Here is a 15,530-nt window from a genome sequence, read left to right on the forward strand (position 1 = left end):
AACGGCGCGCTATAGTATGCCGTACGATATGGGCTATAGCCCATGGTCCAAAATGATGAGAAACGAGGCTAACTTTTTTTTTCAAAATTTCAAAAACATGGGCTATAACCCATCGTTTTTGTCATTTCGTCATTTTTTTCAAATCTTCAAAAATGATGAAAAACGGCGCGCTATAGTATGCCGTACGATATGGGCTATAGCCCATGGTCCAAAATGATGAGAAACGAGGCTAACCTTTTTTTTCAAAATTTCAAAAACATGGGCTATAACCCATCGTTTTTGTCATTTCGTCATTTTTTTCAAATCCTCAAAAATGATGAAAAACGGCGCGCTATAGTATGCCGTACGATATGGGCTATAGCCCATGGTCCAAAATGATGAGAAACGAGGCTAACTTTTTTTTTCAAAATTTCAAAAACATGGGCTATAACCCATCGTTTTTGTCATTTCGTCATTTTTTTCAAATCCTCAAAAATGATTAAAAACGGCGCGCTATAGTATGCCGTACGATATGGGCTATAGCCCATGGTCCAAAATGATGAGAAACGAGGCTAACTTTTTTTTCCAAAATTTCAAAAACATGGGCTATAACCCATCGTTTTTGTCATTTCGTCATTTTTTTCAAATCCTCAAAAATGATGAAAAACGGCGCGCTATAGTATGCCGTACGATATGGGCTATAGCCCATGGTCCAAAATGATGAGAAACGAGGCTAACTTTTTTTTTCAAAATTTCAAAAACATGGGCTATAACCCATCGTTTTTGTCATTTCGTCATTTTTTTCAAATCCTCAAAAATGATGAAAAACGGCGCGCTATAGTATGCCGTACGATATGGGCTATATCCCATGGTCCAAAATGATGAGAAACGAGTCTAACTTTTTTTTTCAAATTTTCAAAAACATGGGCTATAACCCATCGTTTTTGTCATTTCGTCATTTTTTTCAAATCCTCAAAAATGATGAAAAACGGCGCGCTATAGTATGCCGTACGATATGGGCTATAGCCCATGGTCCAAAATGATGAGAAACGAGGCTAACTTTTTTTTTCAAAATTTCAAAAACATGGGCTATAACCCATCGTTTTTGTCATTTCGTCATTTTTTTCAAATCCTCAAAAATGATGAAAAACGGCGCGCTATAGTATGCCGTACGATATGGGCTATAGCCCATGGTCCAAAATGATGAGAAACGAGGCTAACTTTTTTTTTCAAAATTTCAAAAACATGGGCTATAACCCATCGTTTTTGTCATTTCGTCATTTTTTTAAAATCCTCAAAAATGATGAAAAACGGCGCGCTATAGTATGCCGTACGATATGGGCTATAGCCCATGGTCCAAAATGATGAGAAACGAGGCTAACTTTTTTTTTCAAAATTTCAAAAACATGGGCTATAACCCATCGTTTTTGTCATTTCGTCATTTTTTTCAAATCCTCAAAAATGATGAAAAACGGCGCGCTATAGTATGCCGTACGATATGGGCTATAGCCCATGGTCCAAAATGATGAGAAACGAGGCTAACTTTTTTTTTCAAAATTTCAAAAACATGGGCTATAACCCATCGTTTTTGTCATTTCGTCATTTTTTTCAAATCCTCAAAAATGATGAAAAACGGCGCGCTATAGTATGCCGTACGATATGGGCTATAGCCCATGGTCCAAAATGATGAGAAACGAGGCTAACTTTTTTTTTCAAAATTTCAAAAACATGGGCTATAACCCATCGTTTTTGTCATTTCGTCATTTTTTTCAAATCCTCAAAAATGATGAAAAACGGCGCGCTATAGTATGCCGTACGATATGGGCTATAGCCCATGGTCCAAAATGATGAGAAACGAGGCTAACTTTTTTTTTCAAAATTTCAAAAACATGGGCTATAACCCATCGTTTTTGTCATTTCGTCATTTTTTTCAAATCCTCAAAAATGATGAAAAACGGCGCGCTATAGTATGCCGTACGATATGGGCTATAGCCCATGGTCCAAAATGATGAGAAACGAGGCTAACTTTTTTTTCCAAAATTTCAAAAACATGGGCTATAACCCATCGTTTTTGTCATTTCGTCATTTTTTTCAAATCCTCAAAAATGATGAAAAACGGCGCGCTATAGTATGCCGTACGATATGGGCTATAGCCCATGGTCCAAAATGATGAGAAACGAGGCTAACTTTTTTTTTCAAAATTTCAAAAACATGGGCTATAACCCATCGTTTTTGTCATTTCGTCATTTTTTTCAAATCCTCAAAAATGATGAAAAACGGCGCGCTATAGTATGCCGTACGATATGGGCTATAGCCCATGGTCCAAAATGATGAGAAACGAGGCTAACTTTTTTTTTCAAAATTTCAAAAACATGGGCTATAACCCATCGTTTTTGTCATTTCGTCATTTTTTTCAAATCCTCAAAAATGATGAAAAACGGCGCTCTATAGTATGCCGTACGATATGGGCTATATCCCATGGTCCAAAATGATGAGAAACGAGGCTAACTTTTTTTTTCAAAATTTCAAAAACATGGGCTATAACCCATCGTTTTTGTCATTTCGTCATTTTTTTCAAATCCTCAAAAATGATGAAAAACGGCGCGCTATAGTATGCCGTACGATATGGGCTATAGCCCATGGTCCAAAATGATGAGAAACGAGGCTAACTTTTTTTTTCAAAATTTCAAAAACATGGGCTATAACCCATCGTTTTTGTCATTTCGTCATTTTTTTCAAATCCTCAAAAATGATGAAAAACGGCGCGCTATAGTCTGCCGTACGATATGGGCTATAGCCCATGGTCCAAAATGATGAGAAACGAGGCTAACTTTTTTTTTCAAAATTTCAAAAACATGGGCTATAACCCATCGTTTTTGTCATTTCGTCATTTTTTTCAAATCCTCAAAAATGATGAAAAACGGCGCGCTATAGTATGCCGTACGATATGGGCTATAGCCCATGGTCCAAAATGATGAGAAACGAGGCTAACTTTTTTTTTTTAAATTTCAAAAACATGGGCTATAACCCATCGTTTTTGTCATTTCGTCATTTTTTTCAAATCCTCAAAAATGATGAAAAACGGCGCGCTATAGTATGCCGTACGATATGGGCTATAGCCCATGGTCCAAAATGATGAGAAACGAGGCTAACTTTTTTTTTCAAAATTTCAAAAACATGGGCTATAACCCATCGTTTTTGTCATTTCGTCATTTTTTTCAAATCCTCAAAAATGATGAAAAACGGCGCTCTATAGTATGCCGTACGATAGGGGCTATATCCCATGGTCCAAAATGATGAGAAACGAGGCTAACTTTTTTTTTCAAAATTTCAAAAACATGGGCTATAACCCATCGTTTTTGTCATTTCGTCATTTTTTTCAAATCCTCAAAAATGATGAAAAACGGCGCGCTATAGTATGCCGTACGATATGGGCTATAGCCCATGGTCCAAAATGATGAGAAACGAGGCTAACTTTTTTTTTTCAAAATTTCAAAAACATGGGCTATAACCCATCGTTTTTGTCATTTCGTCATTTTTTTCAAATCCTCAAAAATGATGAAAAACGGCGCGCTATAGTATGCCGTACGATATGGGCTATAGCCCATGGTCCAAAATGATGAGAAACGAGGCTAACTTTTTTTTTCAAAATTTCAAAAACATGGGCTATAACCCATCGTTTTTGTCATTTCGTCATTTTTTTCAAATCCTCAAAAATGATGAAAAACGGCGCGCTATAGTATGCCGTACGATATGGGCTATAGCCCATGGTCCAAAATGATGAGAAACGAGGCTAACTTTTTTTTTCAAAATTTCAAAAACATGGGCTATAACCCATCGTTTTTGTCATTTTGTCATTTTTTTCAAATCCTCAAAAATGATGAAAAACGGCGCGCTATAGTATGCCGTACGATATGGGCTATAGCCCATGGTCCAAAATGATGAGAAACGAGGCTAACCTTTTTTTTCAAAATTTCAAAAAACATGGGCTATAACCCATCGTTTTTGTCATTTTGTCATTTTTTTCAAATCCTCAAAAATGATGAAAAACGGCGTGCTATAGTATGCCGTACGATATGGGCTATAGCCCATGGTCCAAAATGATGAGAAACGAGGCAAACTTTTTTTTTCAAAATTTCAAAAAACATGGGCTATAACCCATCGTTTTTGTCATTTTGTCATTTTTTTCAAATCCTCAAAAATGATGAAAAACGGCTCGCTATAGTATGCCGTACGATATGGGCTATAGCCCATGGTCCAAAATGATGAGAAACGAGGCAAACTTTTTTTTTCAAAATTTCAAAAAACATGGGCTATAACCCATCGTTTTTGTCATTTTGTCATTTTTTTCAAATCCTCAAAAATGATGAAAAACGGCGCGCTATAGTATGTAAGTTAGCCTCGTTTATCATCATTTTGGACCATATCGTACGGCATACTATAGCGCGCCGTTTCTCATCATTTTTGAGGATTTGAAAAAAATGACGAAATGACAAAAACGATGGGTTATAGCCCATGTTTTTGAAATTTTGGAAAAAAAAGTTAGCCTCGTTTCTCATCATTTTGGACCATGGGCTATAGCCCATATCGTACGGCATACTATAGCGCGCCGTTTTTCATCATTTTTGAGGATTTGAAAAAAATGACAAAATGACAAAAACGATGGGTTATAGCCCATGTTTTTGAAATTTTGAAAAAAAAAGTTAGCCTCGTTTCTCATCATTTTGGACCATGGGCTATAGCCCATATCGTACGGCATACTATAGAGCGCCGTTTTTCATCATTTTTGAGGATTTGAAAAAAATGACGAAATGACAAAAACGATGGGTTATAGCCCATGTTTTTGAAATTTTGAAAAAAAAAGTTAGCCTCGTTTCTCATCATTTTGGACCATGGGCTATAGCCCATATCGTACGGCATACTATAGCGCGCCGTTTTTCATCATTTTTGAGGATTTGAAAAAAATGACAAAATGACAAAAACGATGGGTTATAGCCCATGTTTTTGAAATTTTGAAAAAAAAAGTTTGCCTCGTTTCTCATCATTTTGGACCATGGGCTATAGCCCATATCGTACGGCATACTATAGCGCGCCGTTTTTCATCATTTTTGAGGATTTGAAAAAAATGACGAAATGACAAAAACGATGGGTTATAGCCCATGTTTTTGAAATTTTGAAAAAAGAAGTTAGCCTCGTTTCTCATCATTTTGGACCATGGGCTATAGCCCATATCGTACGGCATACTATAGCGCGCCGTTTTTCATCATTTTTGAGGATTTGAAAAAAATGACGAAATGACAAAAACGATGGGTTATAGCCCATGTTTTTGAAATTTTGAAAAAAAAAGTTAGCCTCGTTTCTCATCATTTTGGACCATGGGCTTTAGCCCATATCGTACGGCATACTATAGCGCGCCGTTTTTCATCATTTTTGAGGATTTGAAAAAAATGACGAAATGACAAAAACGATGGGTTATAGCCCATGTTTTTGAAATTTTGAAAAAAAAAGTTAGCCTCGTTTCTCATCATTTTGGACCATGGGCTATAGCCCATATCGTACGGCATACTATAGCGCGCCGTTTTTCATCATTTTTGAGGATTTGAAAAAAATGACGAAATGACAAAAACGATGGGTTATAGCCCATGTTTTTGAAATTTTGGAAAAAAAAGTTAGCCTCGTTTCTCATCATTTTGGACCATGGGCTATAGCCCATATCGTACGGCATACTATAGCGCGCCGTTTTTCATCATTTTTGAGGATTTGAAAAAAATGACGAAATGACAAAAACGATGGGTTATAGCCCATGTTTTTGAAATTTTGAAAAAAAAAGTTAGCCTCGTTTCTCATCATTTTGGACCATGGGCTATAGCCCATATCGTACGGCATACTATAGAGCGCCGTTTTTCATCATTTTTGAGGATTTGAAAAAAATGACGAAATGACAAAAACGATGGGTTATAGCCCATGTTTTTGAAATTTTGAAAAAAAAAGTTAGCCTCGTTTCTCATCATTTTGGACCATGGGCTATAGCCCATATCGTACGGCATACTATAGCGCGCCGTTTTTCATCATTTTTGAGGATTTGAAAAAAATGACAAAATGACAAAAACGATGGGTTATAGCCCATGTTTTTGAAAATTTGAAAAAAAAAGTTAGCCTCGTTTCTCATCATTTTGGACCATGGGCTATAGCCCATATCGTACGGCATACTATAGCGCGCCGTTTTTCATCATTTTTGAGGATTTGAAAAAAATGACGAAATGACAAAAACGATGGGTTATAGCCCATGTTTTTGAAATTTTGAAAAAAAAAGTTAGCCTCGTTTCTCATCATTTTGGACCATGGGCTATAGCCCATATCGTACGGCATACTATAGCGCGCCGTTTTTCATCATTTTTGAGGATTTGAAAAAAATGACGAAATGACAAAAACGATGGGTTATAGCCCATGTTTTTGAAATTTTGAAAAAGAAAGTTAGCCTCGTTTCTCATCATTTTGGACCATGGGCTATAGCCCATATCGTACGGCATACTATAGCGCGCCGTTTTTCATCATTTTTGAGGATTTGAAAAAAATGACGAAATGACAAAAACGATGGGTTATAGCCCATGTTTTTGAAATTTTGAAAAAAAAAGTTAGCCTCGTTTCTCATCATTTTGGACCATGGGCTATAGCCCATATCGTACGGCATACTATAGCGCGCCGTTTCTCATCATTTTTGAGGATTTGAAAAAAATGACGAAATGACAAAAACGATGGGTTATAGCCCATGTTTTTGAAATTTTGGAAAAAAAAGTTAGCCTCGTTTCTCATCATTTTGGACCATGGGCTATAGCCCATATCGTACGGCATACTATAGCGCGCCGTTTTTCATCATTTTTGAGGATTTGAAAAAAATGACGAAATGACAAAAACGATGGGTTATAGCCCATGTTTTTGAAATTTTGAAAAAAAAAGTTAGCCTCGTTTATCATCATTTTGGACCATGGGCTATAGCCCATATCGTACGGCATACTATAGCGCGCCGTTTTTCATCATTTTTGAGGATTTGAAAAAAATGACGAAATGACAAAAACGATGGGTTATAGCCCATGTTTTTGAAATTTTGAAAAAAAAAGTTAGCCTCGTTTCTCATCATTTTGGACCATGGGCTATAGCCCATATCGTACGGCATACTATAGCGCGCCGTTTCTCATCATTTTTGAGGATTTGAAAAAAATGACGAAATGACAAAAACGATGGGTTATAGCCCATGTTTTTGAAATTTTGGAAAAAAAAGTTAGCCTCGTTTCTCATCATTTTGGACCATGGGCTATAGCCCATATCGTACGGCATACTATAGAGCGCCGTTTTTCATCATTTTTGAGGATTTGAAAAAAATGACGAAATGACAAAAACGATGGGTTATAGCCCATGTTTTTGAAATTTTGAAAAAAAAAGTTAGCCTCGTTTCTCATTATTTTGGACCATGGGCTATAGCCCATATCGTACGGCATACTATAGCGCGCCGTTTTTCATCATTTTTGAGGATTTGAAAAAAATGACAAAATGACAAAAACGATGGGTTATAGCCCATGTTTTTGAAATTTTGAAAAAAAAAGTTAGCCTCGTTTCTCATTATTTTGGACCATGGGCTATAGCCCATATCGTACGGCATACTATAGCGCGCCGTTTTTCATCATTTTTGAGGATTTGAAATAAATGACGAAATGACAAAAAAGATGGGTTATAGCCCATGTTTTTGAAATTTTGAAAAAAAAAGTTAGCCTCGTTTCTCATCATTTTGGACCATGGGCTATAGCCCATATCGTACGGCATACTATAGCGCGCCGTTTCTCATCATTTTTGAGGATTTGAAAAAAATGACGAAATGACAAAAACGATGGGTTATAGCCCATGTTTTTGAAATTTTGGAAAAAAAAGTTAGCCTCGTTTCTCATCATTTTGGACCATGGGCTATAGCCCATATCGTACGGCATACTATAGCGCGCCGTTTTTCATCATTTTTGAGGATTTGAAAAAAATGACAAAATGACAAAAACGATGGGTTATAGCCCATGTTTTTGAAATTTTGAAAAAAAAAGTTAGCCTCGTTTCTCATCATTTTGGACCATGGGCTATAGCCCATATCGTACGGCATACTATAGCGCGCCGTTTTTCATCATTTTTGAGGATTTGAAAAAAATGACAAAATGACAAAAACGATGGGTTATAGCCCATGTTTTTGAAATTTTGAAAAAAAAAGTTTGCCTCGTTTCTCATCATTTTGGACCATGGGCTATAGCCCATATCGTACGGCATACTATAGCGCGCCGTTTTTCATCATTTTTGAGGATTTGAAAAAAATGACGAAATGACAAAAACGATGGGTTATAGCCCATGTTTTTGAAATTTTGAAAAAAAAAGTTAGCCTCGTTTCTCATCATTTTGGACCATGGGCTATAGCCCATATCGTACGGCATACTATAGCGCGCCGTTTTTCATCATTTTTGAGGATTTGAAAAAAATGACGAAATGACAAAAACGATGGGTTATAGCCCATGTTTTTGAAATTTTGAAAAAAGAAGTTAGCCTCGTTTCTCATCATTTTGGACCATGGGCTATAGCCCATATCGTACGGCATACTATAGCGCGCCGTTTTTCATCATTTTTAAGGATTTGAAAAAAATGACGAAATGACAAAAACGATGGGTTATAGCCCATGTTTTTGAAATTTTGAAAAAAAAAGTTAGCCTCGTTTCTCATCATTTTGGACCATGGGCTTTAGCCCATATCGTACAGCATACTATAGCGCGCCGTTTTTCATCATTTTTGAGGATTTGAAAAAAATGACGAAATGACAAAAACGATGGGTTATAGCCCATGTTTTTGAAATTTTGGAAAAAAAAGTTAGCCTCGTTTCTCATCATTTTGGACCATGGGCTATAGCCCATATCGTACGGCATACTATAGCGCGCCGTTTTTCATCATTTTTGAGGATTTGAAAAAAATGACGAAATGACAAAAACGATGGGTTATAGCCCATGTTTTTGAAATTTTGAAAAAAAAAGTTAGCCTCGTTTCTCATCATTTTGGACCATGGGCTATAGCCCATATCGTACGGCATACTATAGAGCGCCATTTTTCATCATTTTTGAGGATTTGAAAAAAATGACGAAATGACAAAAACGATGGGTTATAGCCCATGTTTTTGAAATTTTGAAAAAAAAAGTTAGCCTCGTTTCTCATCATTTTGGACCATGGGCTATAGCCCATATCGTACGGCATACTATAGCGCGCCGTTTTTCATCATTTTTGAGGATTTGAAAAAAATGACAAAATGACAAAAACGATGGGTTATAGCCCATGTTTTTGAAATTTTGAAAAAAAAAGTTAGCCTCGTTTCTCATCATTTTGGACCATGGGCTATAGCCCATATCGTACGGCATACTATAGCGCGCCGTTTTTCATCATTTTTGAGGATTTGAAAAAAATGACGAAATGACAAAAACGATGGGTTATAGCCCATGTTTTTGAAATTTTGAAAAAAAAAGTTAGCCTCGTTTCTCATCATTTTGGACCATGGGCTATAGCCCATATCGTACGGCATACTATAGCGCGCCGTTTTTCATCATTTTTGAGGATTTGAAAAAAATGACGAAATGACAAAAACGATGGGTTATAGCCCATGTTTTTGAAATTTTGAAAAAGAAAGTTAGCCTCGTTTCTCATCATTTTGGACCATGGGCTATAGCCCATATCGTACGGCATACTATAGCGCGCCGTTTTTCATCATTTTTGAGGATTTGAAAAAAATGACAAATGACATAAACGATGGGTTATAGCCCATGTTTTTGAAATTTTGAAAAAAAAAGTTAGCCTCGTTTCTCATCATTTTGGACCATGGGCTATAGCCCATATCGTACGGCATACTATAGCGCGCCGTTTCTCATCATTTTTGAGGATTTGAAAAAAATGACGAAATGACAAAAACGATGGGTTATAGCCCATGTTTTTGAAATTTTGGAAAAAAAAGTTAGCCTCGTTTCTCATCATTTTGGACCATGGGCTATAGCCCATATCGTACGGCATACTATAGCGCGCCGTTTTTCATCATTTTTGAGGATTTGAAAAAAATGACGAAATGACAAAAACGATGGGTTATAGCCCATGTTTTTGAAATTTTGAAAAAAAAAGTTAGCCTCGTTTATCATCATTTTGGACCATGGGCTATAGCCCATATCGTACGGCATACTATAGAGCGCCGTTTTTCATCATTTTTGAGGATTTGAAAAAAATGACGAAATGACAAAAACGATGGGTTATAGCCCATGTTTTTGAAATTTTGAAAAAAAAAGTTAGCCTCGTTTCTCATCATTTTGGACCATGGGCTATAGCCCATATCGTACGGCATACTATAGCGCGCCGTTTTTCATCATTTTTGAGGATTTGAAATAAATGACGAAATGACAAAAACGATGGGTTATAGCCCATGTTTTTGAAATTTTGAAAAGAAAAGTTAGCCTCGTTTCTCATCATTTTGGACCATGGGCTATAGCCCATATCGTACGGCATACTATAGCGCGCCGTTTCTCATCATTTTTGAGGATTTGAAAAAAATGACGAAATGACAAAAACGATGGGTTATAGCCCATGTTTTTGAAATTTTGGAAAAAAAAGTTAGCCTCGTTTCTCATCATTTTGGACCATGGGCTATAGCCCATATCGTACGGCATACTATAGCGCGCCGTTTTTCATCATTTTTGAGGATTTGAAAAAAATGACAAAATGACAAAAACGATGGGTTATAGCCCATGTTTTTGAAATTTTGAAAAAAAAAGTTAGCCTCGTTTCTCATCATTTTGGACCATGGGCTATAGCCCATATCGTACGGCATACTATAGAGCGCCGTTTTTCATCATTTTTGAGGATTTGAAAAAAATGACGAAATGACAAAAACGATGGGTTATAGCCCATGTTTTTGAAATTTTGAAAAAAAAAGTTAGCCTCGTTTCTCATCATTTTGGACCATGGGCTATAGCCCATATCGTACGGCATACTATAGCGCGCCGTTTTTCATCATTTTTGAGGATTTGAAAAAAATGACAAAATGACAAAAACGATGGGTTATAGCCCATGTTTTTGAAATTTTGAAAAAAAAAGTTAGCCTCGTTTCTCATCATTTTGGACCATGGGCTATAGCCCATATCGTACGGCATACTATAGCGCGCCGTTTTTCATCATTTTTGAGGATTTGAAAAAAATGACAAAATGACAAAAACGATGGGTTATAGCCCATGTTTTTGAAATTTTGGGAAAAAAAGTTAGCCTCGTTTCTCATCATTTTGGACCATGGGCTATAGCCCATATCGTACGGCATACTATAGCGCGCCGTTTTTCATCATTTTTGAGGATTTGAAAAAAATGACGAAATGACAAAAACGATGGGTTATAGCCCATGTTTTTGAAATTTTGAAAAAAAAAGTTAGCCTCGTTTCTCATCATTTTGGACCATGGGCTATAGCCCATATCGTACGGCATACTATAGCGCGCCGTTTTTCATCATTTTTGAGGATTTGAAAAAAATGACAAAATGACAAAAACGATGGGTTATAGCCAGGGGGGCAGTCAGACAGATATTTTGTGAAGCCACTAAGGAAATGAAAGTTCATATAATGGCCTGTTGTGGCGCTGTCATTGGGCTCAAAAAAACCCATAGCCCCATAGAAGTCCATGTATTTGGGCCCAACTTCACCTAGACTGTATTACCTTAATAAACATGGTCATGAATACTTTTTTCTTCCAGTCACTAGTTTAAAGTCTCATTTCTAATGTCATAATATTCTTTTTGGATAATTATGGTCCCATTTATAAAAAAAATGACTATAAAGTCGCGCATGTTCTGAGGGGCGTGGCTACCGTTACAGTCTATGAACGGGATCCCCCACCCACTCGAGTCAAAATAAAAACCAACGAAGAAGAAGGGGGGAAGTCCCGCCTCGTTGTCTGGGCCAGCCAATGGCCAGCTGGGCCCAAACGGATCTAGAAAGATGGCGACTTCCATTGCAAGGACTGACAGGCTTCATTTTACGTTCATGTTAGACCCGCGGAACGCTTTGTCCATATTTTTTACAGTCTATGGTTATAGCCCATGTTTTTGAAATTTTGAAAAAAAAAGTTAGCCTCGTTTCTCATCATTTTGGACCATGGGCTATAGCCCATATCGTACGGCATACTATAGCGCGCCGTTTTTCATCATTTTTGAGGATTTGAAAAAAATGACGAAATGACAAAAACGATGGGTTATAGCCCATGTTTTTGAAATTTTGAAAAAAAAAGTTAGCCTCGTTTCTCATCATTTTGGACCATGGGCTATAGCCCATATCGTACGGCATACTATAGCGCGCCGTTTTTCATCATTTTTGAGGATTTGAAAAAAAAGACGAAATGACAAAAACGATGGGTTATAGCCCATGTTTTTGAAATTTTGGAAAAAAAAGTTAGCCTCGTTTCTCATCATTTTGGACCATGGGCTATAGCCCATATCGTACGGCATACTATAGCGCGCCGTTTTTCATCATTTTTGAGGATTTGAAAAAAATGACGAAATGACAAAAACGATGGGTTATAGCCCATGTTTTTGAAATTTTGAAAAAAAAAGTTAGCCTCGTTTCTCATCATTTTGGACCATGGGCTATAGCCCATATCGTACGGCATACTATAGCGCGCCGTTTTTCATCATTTTTGAGGATTTGAAAAAAATGACGAAATGACAAAAACGATGGGTTATAGCCCATGTTTTTGAAATTTTGAAAAAAAAAGTTAGCCTCGTTTCTCATCATTTTGGACCATGGGCTATAGCCCATATCGTACGGCATACTATAGCGCGCCGTTTTTCATCATTTTTGAGGATTTGAAAAAAATGACAAAATGACAAAAACGATGGGTTATAGCCCATGTTTTTGAAATTTTGAAAAAAAAAGTTAGCCTCGTTTCTCATCATTTTGGACCATGGGCTATAGCCCATATCGTACGGCATACTATAGCGCGCCGTTTTTCATCATTTTTGAGGATTTGAAAAAAATGACAAAATGACAAAAACGATGGGTTATAGACCATGTTTTTGAAATTTTGAAAAAAAAAGTTAGCCTCGTTTCTCATCATTTTGGACCATGGGCTATAGCCCATATCGTACGGCATACTATAGCGCGCCGTTTTTCATCATTTTTGAGGATTTGAAAAAAATGACGAAATGACAAAAACGATGGGTTATAGCCCATGTTTTTGAAATTTTGAAAAGAAAAGTTAGCCTCGTTTCTCATCATTTTGGACCATGGGCTATAGCCCATATCGTACGGCATACTATAGCGCGCCGTTTTTCATCATTTTTGAGGATTTGAAAAAAATGACGAAATGACAAAAACGATGGGTTATAGCCCATGTTTTTGAAATTTTGAAAAAAAAAGTTAGCCTCGTTTCTCATCATTTTGGACCATGGGCTATAGCCCATATCGTACGGCATACTATAGCGCGCCGTTTTTCATCATTTTTGAGGATTTGAAAAAAATGACAAAATGACAAAAACGATGGGTTATAGCCCATGTTTTTGAAATTTTGAAAAAAAAAGTTAGCCTCGTTTCTCATCATTTTGGACCATGGGCTATAGCCCATATCGTACGGCATACTATAGAGCGCCGTTTTTCATCATTTTTGAGGATTTGAAAAAAATGACGAAATGACAAAAACGATGGGTTATAGCCCATGTTTTTGAAATTTTGAAAAAAAAAGTTAGCCTCGTTTCTCATCATTTTGGACCATGGGCTATAGCCCATATCGTACGGCATACTATAGCGCGCCGTTTTTCATCATTTTTGAGGATTTGAAAAAAATGACAAAATGACAAAAACGATGGGTTATAGCCCATGTTTTTGAAATTTTGAAAAAAAAAGTTAGCCTCGTTTCTCATCATTTTGGACCATGGGCTATAGCCCATATCGTACGGCATACTATAGCGCGCCGTTTTTCATCATTTTTGAGGATTTGAAAAAAATGACGAAATGACAAAAACGATGGGTTATAGCCCATGTTTTTGAAATTTTGAAAAAAAAAGTTAGCCTCGTTTCTCATCATTTTGGACCATGGGCTATAGCCCATATCGTACGGCATACTATAGCGCGCCGTTTTTCATCATTTTTGAGGATTTGAAAAAAATGACGAAATGACAAAAACGATGGGTTATAGCCCATGTTTTTGAAATTTTGAAAAAAAAAGTTAGCCTCGTTTCTCATCATTTTGGACCATGGGCTATAGCCCATATCGTACGGCATACTATAGCGCGCCGTTTTTCATCATTTTTGAGGATTTGAAAAAAATGACGAAATGACAAAAACGATGGGTTATAGCCCATGTTTTTGAAATTTTGAAAAAAAAAGTTAGCCTCGTTTCTCATCATTTTGGACCATGGGCTATAGCCCATATCGTACGGCATACTATAGCGCGCCGTTTTTCATCATTTTTGAGGATTTGAAAAAAATGACAAAATGACAAAAACGATGGGTTATAGCCCATGTTTTTGAAATTTTGAAAAAAAAAGTTAGCCTCGTTTCTCATCATTTTGGACCATGGGCTATAGCCCATATCGTACGGCATACTATAGCGTGCCGTTTTTCATCATTTTTGAGGATTTGAAAAAAATGACGAAATGACAAAAATGATGGGTTATAGCCCATGTTTTTGAAATTTTGAAAAAAATAGTTAGCCTCGTTTCTCATCATTTTGGACCATGGGCTATAGCCCATATCGTACGGCATACTATAGCCCGCCGTTTTTCATCATTTTTGAGGATTTGAAAAAAATGACGAAATGACAAAAACGATGGGTTATAGCCCATGTTTTTGAAATTTTGAAAAAAAAAGTTAGCCTCGTTTCTCATCATTTTGGACCATGGGCTATAGCCCATATCGTACGGCATACTATAGCGCGCCGTTTTTCATCATTTTTGAGGATTTGAAAAAAATGACGAAATGACAAAAACGATGGGTTATAGCCCATGTTTTTGAAATTTTGAAAAAAAAAGTTAGCCTCGTTTCTCATCATTTTGGACCATGGGCTATAGCCCATATCGTACGGCATACTATAGCGCGCCGTTTTTCATCATTTTTGAGGATTTGAAAAAAATGACGAAATGACAAAAACGATGGGTTATAGCCCATGTTTTTGAAATTTTGAAAAAAAAAGTTAGCCTCGTTTCTCATCATTTTGGACCATGGGCTATAGCCCATATCGTACGGCATACTATAGCGCGCCGTTTTTCATCATTTTTGAGGATTTGAAAAAAATGACGAAATGACAAAAACGATGGGTTATAGCCCATGTTTTTGAAATTTTGAAAAAAAAAGTTAGCCTCGTTTCTCATCATTTTGGACCATGGGATATAGCCCATATCGTACGGCATACTATAGAGCGCCGTTTTTCATCATTTTTGAGGATTTGAAAAAAATGACGAAATGACAAAAACGATGGGTTATAGCCCATGTTTTTGAAATTTTGAAAAAAAAAGTTAGCCTCGTTTC

The sequence above is a fragment of the Protomyctophum bolini genome (assembly GCF_963924005.1).
Source record: "Protomyctophum bolini genome assembly, chromosome: 3".
Taxonomy (NCBI): Eukaryota; Metazoa; Chordata; class Actinopteri; order Myctophiformes; family Myctophidae; genus Protomyctophum; species Protomyctophum bolini.